Raw genomic sequence first — 8,699 nt, 5'->3', positions numbered from 1 at the left:
GAAGGAATGGTTTGTGTCACCGCCACACAGAAATGTCCGACGGCTTTTCTGCAGAGACAACACCTCTCAGTCTTCCAGAGATTCTGTGTGCAGACTTCCGGAGCTGTCGGGGACCTCCAAGGCCATCCCGCCTGCCCCAGCCTGCCTTGAGTCGAGTTTCTTGGTGGGATGGGCCAGCAAGCAGTCTAGACAGATAGGGACCTCCAGAGCTGGCCAGCCAGCTTCCGTGGGCAGATCTGACCTGTCAAGAGGACATCAGGCCCTGGACAGAAAGGCAGGAGCCCAGCCTTTGGCTCTTTTCTCTGGCCCAGGTCTTCCTCCTGTCCCTCTTGACTGTCGACTCACAGGAGCGCGTTATCTCCCCAGACCCGCCACTGCCCCCCGCCCAAGGCCTCCTGGGAGGTTAGCTGAGCACTGGAGGGAGTCAGGAGTCTGTGACGAATGCCTTGTATGACCCTGAACCAGTCCCTTCTCTCTGGGCCTCAGTTTCCCTGTGGATCAAAGGAACTGGATGAACTGGTCTCCAAGGTCTTGTCAACTCTGCCCTATGGTGGTGTTTGTTCATAGGATTCCTCCAACAGGGAGGAAACACATAGTCTCTGTTTCTCCCGGTGACTCACAGCCCTAGCCAGAAGTCTTCTCTGCCATTTTTCTAGGCTCATCTCACTGAAGCATCACTCCTTTTCCTTTCTCTAGCCCTCTCCCCTTGGTTGGCAGAGCCCATGAGGTCTCACCTTCCTCCTACCCTGGACTCACTTCATCTTGTCTCTCTTTTGTCACTTTTTCCCTGGGGAAAGAGAAAGGCAATCCATCCCCCCTAAGCACTGACTAAGCTGGCCCTTTTCCACATATTAGCTCATTTAATTTTCTCAGCAGCTCAGAGCCACGGATAAGTCTCATCTCAGATGGGGAAACTGAGGCTTAGAAACCATGGCTTGGCCAAGCTCCCACACCAGAAAGAGGCGGAGCCAGGATTCAGACCAGGTGTGTTTGACTCTGAAGGTCAGATTCTCTTCACTACATCACCTTCCTGTGTCACCTAGCCATCTGGGTTCTTCCTGGGTGAGGCTCCAGGCAACCTGAGGACAGAAGGGGCAGGATGGCAGAGTAGGCAAATGTGGGGTCTTGCTTTGAAGGCCTAGCTCCTTGGCAGACGGGGAAGGGAAGTTCTCAAGTCTCAGAAATCGACTGGGACATGACAGTAATGAATTTGAGCCCTGGGCTCCCTGCATATGATTTCACGCCTGTTGCATTCCCCATCTCAGGTCGTGGCCAGCTTCACTGACCAGGTTGGCTTACCAGAGAAGCCTCTAGAATGAGTCCCACACAACAGCCCAAATGACACAAGGCCAGGTGCCATCTTTTCCAACACAGAGTAGATCTGTGACCTTGGGCGAGTTCCTCCAACAATCAGAACTTCGGTTTGCTCATCTGCATGATGGGCATAAGATCCCCCACCCACCTCAACAGGCAGCAACAGTGAAGAGACTTCACTGGCTCTGATGTAAAATATACCATCTTTCTTATTCTCTCACAGCCCCCATCCCAGGGACACCTGTAGCCCACAGCTGGTAGACATTCGTTGGGTATAAATTAGTCACCATAATTTGGACAGACCTTTGGAATTTACTGAATATTTCCACACCTTATATTCTTTAATTCTCCCAGCAGACCTTTCAGAGGGCAGGGTTGCCCTTTGCCCTTGGCCCCAGTTTACAGGATGGGGAAACTGAGGCTGCTCTTTTTTTTTTGTAATGAACTTATTTATTTATTTATCTATGGCTGCGTCGGGTTTTCATTGTTGCGCGCAGGCTTTCTCTAGTTGCAGTGAGTGGCGGCTTCTCTTGTTGCAGAGCACGGGCTCTAGGCACACGGGCTTCAGTAGATGCAGTACGTGGGCTTAGTAGTTGCGGCACGTGGGTCCTAGAACGTGTGGGCTTCAGTAGTTGTGACACACGGGCTTGGTTGCTCCGCAGCACGTGGGATCTTCCCGTAGCAGAGCTCGAACCCGTGTCCCCTGCATTGGCAGGCGGCTTCTTAACCGCCGTGCCACCAGGGAAGCCCCTGAGGCTGCTTTTTTATGGCTCCCAGCTGGCTGAGGAGTTGTGGTGACTTTCAGAGCCCTCTGCTGACAGCTCTCTGTCTTCTTGTCATTTACAGAGAGCTAGCCTGTAAGGGCAGCTCAGCAGCCAGCTGCAGCCCAGATGTGGAGGCCTGGCTGGCCATGGAGGAGGTGGGTGGGTGGGGACATCCTCCCATTTCCTCCCCTGAAGACAAATGGTTCAGGGGCCACTGGAGACCCTGCAGGCTGTGGCTGGCTTGGGAGCCTTCCTGGAGCCTCGTGAGGCGGGTGCTGTGCTCATCTTGAAAACAGTTCCTATACTGAGGTGGTTACTTGGAGGATGAAATCAGGGGGCAGGGGCTCAGCAAGACGCCTGCCCTTCTCCTCACAGCACGACTCTCTTTAAGCTTGCTCAGGCTCTGGGTCCTAAGGGCCCTCCTCCCGGTCTGGGCGAAATCAGGCCGGCTAAAGGGGGCCATCTTGGCCAGCACTTTTTTTGGCTGTTTTTTTGTGGAGGCCCAGCATTTTGAACTCTCTCCTCTGGCCATGGAATGAGCAGACACATACACGCACACACAGAGAAAACATACACACAATGCACACTTATGCAGCCACACACACACGTATACACACACCCGTGCACGTGTGTGTACACACATGCATGTCCATCCACACCTCCCAGGAGAGACTGTGAGCTCCCTTAAGCCCCTCAGGGGAGGAGGGAAGGAAGCTGGGTGTCGTATATCATTTCTCTCCAAACAGGCAGTGGCCTTGCCGAAAGCGGGCTTGGGGGTGTTCGGCAGCCTTGAACTGGTCTCGGGAAGGAGCCCCTCTGGCCCATATTTCACAGACACCCCAGACAGAGCCCGCTGTCAGGAGCGCTGTCTGATTTCCTCCCCTGCCTGCCGGCTCAGATCCCCCCACAAAGAGGGCCATTGTGTCTGCCTCCACACCCCTGGCATCTGCTCCACAGAGATCCGACGGGGGGCACGCTCAGAGGGGATCTGGGGGACGAAGGCGCCGCGTCCTGAGCTGCAGCCCACAGAAGGGCCACGGATTCTTGAGCAGAAAGAACCTGGTCCTGGCTGAAGGGTCCCCCAGCCTCGCAGGCCTCAGCGTCCGCAGCACTCCCACCCTCCCGCCAGTCCTCCCAGGTGCCCCAGGGCTCTGGAGAAGCTTATCCTCAGGCCTTTCAGGGACAAGATGGGTGAGGAAACCATTGAAGAGGTGGTGACTGAGGATGAAAAGGCATTTTAAGGGGACAGGAGCCCTCCCACCCTCTCCCATAAGAAAAGCCCTTAGCCCTTGGTCTCCTTTATGGAGGGGAGAAGGCCAGGCAGGCTGCTGGGAAGAGGCAGTTGTGTCTGGTTTTTCCTGCTCTAGTGTTTCCATGGGTTGGACATTCTGGGGAGGGAAAGTGGGGTTCTGGGGGGCAGTGCCAAGGAAGACAGAAGGAAGGGAGAGTGGGCTGGCGAGAGAGGACTTATGGGGCCGAGAGCCATCGCAAAACTTCCCAGGAGAACACCGTTCAGCAGGGGCCTGGGCGTCCACTTTCTAATTCCCTCCAGGGACACCTCTGAAGAGGCTGCTCCACCCCAGGTGCCAGGTTATTGGGTCAAGGTCTGATAGATGCCTCCCGTGGAGGGTATGTGTTGGGGGCGGTATAGGGGTAAGGAAGCTTTCATAACTGAATCGCTATCATAGGGGGTTCTCTTGGGGGCTGTGGTGTGAGGCCATAGTGTGGCAGTGGGCAGGGGTTCTGTTCTGGGCTAACGTATCAGAAGCAGATCTAGCCCCAGAATCCTGAAAACACTTGACCTTGATCACTATCCCCTACTGCCCCACAGCAGTGCTTCTTATCTGGACAGCTTGGTGCTTTGAAAACATTCTGCCCAGGGTGTCTGCGTATCTTTTATACTCAAAGCAGAGCAAGGTATAAGGTTGCTTTTTTTTTTTCACACCTGGAAATTGGCCCAGAGAGCGTAAGTGGCTTGCTTAAAGTCACACAGCAAATGAGTAGGACGGCAGATCCTAAAACCCAGGCCTCCTTCTTGCTCTGTGCTTTTGTTGTTGCTACACTGCAGCCTCCCTGTAGAAGGAGAAGAAAACTCTGTCTAGAACATGGTGTGTCTGTGTGTGTGTGTGTGTGTGTGTGTGTGTGTGTGTTGCGGGGGGGAGGTGGAGGTGGGGGAAGGAATGTTATAAGGAATAAGGGATTTCTCCTCCTGCAATGCAGAGCATATTAGGAGAAAACAACCCGAAGAAAGCCTGGTCCCACCATACAGGCGGCCGGCCAGCTCAGACACAGACCTGCAGCTCCCTAGTCAGGTGTGCTGGGTGCCTTCGAAAGGATTTGTGTTCCTGGAAAACTGGTTTTAAATCCTTTTAAAAAACACAAACAAAACCATCCTTTACAGGTGCTGGGAAAGGCTGCAGCCATTTTTTCTTTGGTACCATCAAGAATTCTTTAGAGATTTTAAATTGTCCTACTGGATTTTCTCAAAGTATGGTAAATCTGCTGGATCGGAGAGAAAACCAAGCATCGGGCTCTGGCCAAGATGAGCACAGGCTGGATAGTGGACGCCCTTCACAGGGGCTCTCAGACCTGGCTAAGCCTGTGCCCTTCCCAGTAACGCTGGAGTTCAGCCCAGCCGTGGGCCCTAGCCCTGGGGACAGGGTGGAGTCCTGAGCCAGCAGCACCAATTAGGATATTAATAAAGAAAGAGAAGCTCTCGCAGCCAGGCCCATGGTGAGAGACGAGTTAGGTCATGTCTCTTCCCGTTCAGTCGCATATTAGTACTGACCCTGAGGTCACCTTTGAGCTATTCAGCATCACCCTTAGAGGCTTGAAAGAGGATCTCACAAAGCTTTTATCAGGTTTACCTCTGAGTCTTGCTCTTGTCGGTGGTCGACCCTGGACACTAATTTTTTGTCCACTGCAGGTCAAAGGAAGCGGCTCTTTTAGACCTCAGGGCCCAGGGCTGTGAGGTGGGGAGTGACAGAGGATCTTGGTTTGGTCCTGTGGCTAGAATCAGAGACAGTTTCCCTGAGCCACAGAAACAGGGTGGGTGTCCGATGCCCTCTTTTTTGGCAAGGGCATGGCCTGCCAAACTTGGTGGGCAGTAAAGGCCTGGACTGCATCAAGCCAGCCAGTTTAACCAGCATCTTGGCCAGAGATTCCCCTATGTGGTCTGCGTGGCCAGCAATGGGCAATTGTGAGCTGAGAAGCCAATTGACACCACTAATTTAACAATTCCCCCATCCATCCATCCATCTGGCCATCCATCTATCTCTCCATCCATCATCCATCATCTAACCATCTGTCCATCCATCTGTCCATCCATCCATCCATTCATCCGTACATACATACATACATCTATCCATCTGTCCATCCATCCATCTATCCATCCATCCCTGCATCCATCCATCCATGCAATAACTATCTATTGAACATTTATTATATTCCAGGCGTCATGCTAGTAGCTGGGAATAAAATGGTCAGAGAACCATAATTCATTTTCTTCCCTCCAGCTTGGAACACAGACCACAAATGAATAAGCAAACAACAAATAAAAGAACTATAAATTGTGGTAACAGCCATAAAGGAACACACATAAGGTGAGAAGACAAAGATCAAAGGATAGTAGTGGGCAGGGTTGATGGTGACATCAGAGAAGGGCATGGATATGAGATACTTTTTGAAGGTTTATTCATGGTTTGTAGCAAATGGGACTGAGAAGGCACAACCCGTGAGAGAAGGAACGTGGTGAGAGCCTAACGCTATGGTAGCTAAGAGAGGACACCACTTGTAATTGCTGTGTTGGTAGTTGTGTGGGATTACCTGGCACAGGCCTTTCTACTTGGCTGAAGAATATATAGCTCTCAGTGGAAAACGTTTCTACTCAATGGAAGGAAAGAAAGCCATCCACCATGGGTTTTCTTGGTTATTGGAGCTGTGGCACTTTGGGGGTCCAGACAGGAAAGAGTGGATTCCTGCCTGACACTGATTCTCCTTTTTGAATAGAAGAGCTGTTACAAATGCATCCACCACAGGGTTTGGCCCAGGCAAGGGGGTAGACTTCTGAAGCCCTGAGTCCTTCCAGGCCCTTGCATTTGGAAATGGATTCTCTGCATACTTCGTCTTACTTTCCCCTCTCTCCCTCTCTCCAAAGGGCAGCTACATACTTGCTTGTCCTCAACGCTCTCTGAAGGATGGAGAAACCCATTACTGAAAAGTTACTGTCGGAGAATTCTTGGCTGTTTGGATTCCTACCAAGCCACCATCTCTGGTCACAGTCACTGGTTCCCATCAGGGAGTCGCCAGTGAGTGGGCTTGCTTCCCTCGCACAGCTTTGCACCCGAGAAAAAGCAGAAGATTTTTACCAGCTTGAGGAGCAGTTGGTCCCAGCTACTGTTGACCTAGCATTGTTCCGTCAAATGCCAACACTGAAGAGTGGGAAGAGTCAGGGACTCTTCAAAAGAAACCAGAAAACTTGGCTGATATGTGCGTGCACCTTTAATTTCATTATCAGACTCTCCTCCAAGGATTTATTAACTATTATTGGAGAAATTAAAATTCTCATATTGAAAGAGATTTTCTTCTATTGACTTTAGAAAGTGGATAATGTTGCTGCCTGATGTCAGGCATCGGCCTCCTGTTGAAAACGGGGCCACACTGACCCATTAAAACTTCCTCTGTGTGCCTTTCAAGTCGTCCCTTTAAGTGCCAGTAGAATGCCTAAGTGCTTGGGGGGCAGGTCCAGGTCTGGGAGATCTTTCCAAACAGAAGGGAATGTAGGTAAGAAATCACGTGGTATCTGTATATGGAAGGGCCAGTGGCTTGGTATTGCTGGGTTTTGTGGCAGGGGTTGGTGTGACGAGGTTGTAGAGTTAGGCAAGGGCCAGAGCATGGGGAACCTGGAGGCGTATAAAGGGTTTCGAACTTTATTTTGTAGGTGATAGGAAGCCATTGATAGGTTTTAAATCGGGTGACAAGGTTGAATTTGTGTGTGTGTGATTGCTGTAGGGGATGGACTTTGAGAGCTGTTAGAGGTTCTAATTCAACTGTGAGATGTTGACAGCCTGAGCAAAGGCAATGGTGGTTCGAAGACAAAGCACGCGTGGGTGTGAGAGATACCTACGAGTTAAGTGAAATGAACAGGACCAGGTAACCGACTGGTTCTGCAAAGCAGCTAGGTAGTATCAAGGATGTGTCCCAGGTTTCTAGCATGAGTGAACGGGTAGGTTGTGGTGTCGCCAACTAAAATAGATGATTCAGAATGCAGGCGGAGGAGCTAGCCTAAGCTGGGGAATGGAGGTTTCCCCTTCAGATATTTTGAGTTTGACGTGCCTGTAGCCATTTAGGTGGCAAAGGGCAGTAGGCAGCAGAGTATGAAACTTTAAGCTCCCATATCAGGGGTAGGGGAATGTTGGTCTGGTACCAGCACGCTGGGATGCAAATCCCAGTGTCATCACTGGAGCGGTCAGTTTCCACAAAGTGGTGCAGCAGTGACAAATGACCCCCAAATCCCAGTGGCTTACAACAGTGAGCTGTTATATCCTCACTGACATAGATGAAAATTGGGAGCTAGCTTTGGCTTTGCTCCACGTCTTTCTCATTCTGGAACCCAGGGTGATGGTGGAACCCCCGTCTCAGCCCAGCCTCGTGCAGAAGGAAAAGAGCGATGGCAGAGCCATGAGATGACCCTAAAACTTCTGCATAGACAGGGCACTCGGTGCATTTGCTCACATTCTATTGGCCGAAGCAGGTCACATGGGCAAGTCTGAAGTCAGCCAGATGGGGACATACACTCCTCCCACCGGAGGTACAGCATATGACAACGGTCGGGGAGCTGTATTCATCTAGTGGAGAGAAAAGAAAATCGTTGGGCCCAACCATATGACCTATGACAACCACTAATGGGCTATAAAACCTTGGGGATTTACTCACCTTCTCTCTGTTTTGCTTAGCTTATCTGTAAGGCAGGAATAGCAGTACTGCCTCTTAGGACTGTTAAGGGAAGTAACTTAGTTCGTCCACGTAGAGCGCTTAGAACAGTGTCAGACACAGAGTAAACACTTTATAAATGTAGGTGGATGGGATTGTCTGGGGAGGGCAAGAAGAGGAGAAGAGGGTGGTGGGCAGAAAGTGGAAAACTTGGGAACCACCAGTGGGGGCAAAAGCATTGCGAAAGGGAGATTAAGTCTGCTTGGGAGACAGAGAAGGAACATTCTAGACACACAAGAAAACCAAGAGAGGTTGATGTCCTCCGAAGCCACAGGAATTGAGTTAGGAGGGAGTGTTGGAGTGCCTGAGGATGTCTGCTCTGCTTGGCTTTGAACCTGAACCTTCCCTTTGGCACCTTGATTTTGGTGGGTCTGCTTTCCTCTGCCAGCTCCTGATGGTATCATTTCTGGTCACCGCCAACACCAGGCCCAGACTGCCTCAATGCCAAATCCTGGCCAGGTCTCTTCTCCGAGGTCCCTCCCTCCCCTCCTCTCTAGCCAGTCTTCTTTCGTCCATGGCTGACATCTTGGTGAGACAAATCTCTTTTCATTAAAAAGACACATTTTTTCTTGTGTCATTTTTTTTTTATTACCGTTGGTGTATATTGTTGTACCCTGAAAAACAAAAATC

Source organism: Phocoena phocoena, chromosome 19, assembly GCF_963924675.1.
Source record: "Phocoena phocoena chromosome 19, mPhoPho1.1, whole genome shotgun sequence".
NCBI lineage: Eukaryota > Metazoa > Chordata > Mammalia > Artiodactyla > Phocoenidae > Phocoena > Phocoena phocoena.
Note: the sequence above shows the minus strand (reverse complement) of the source record.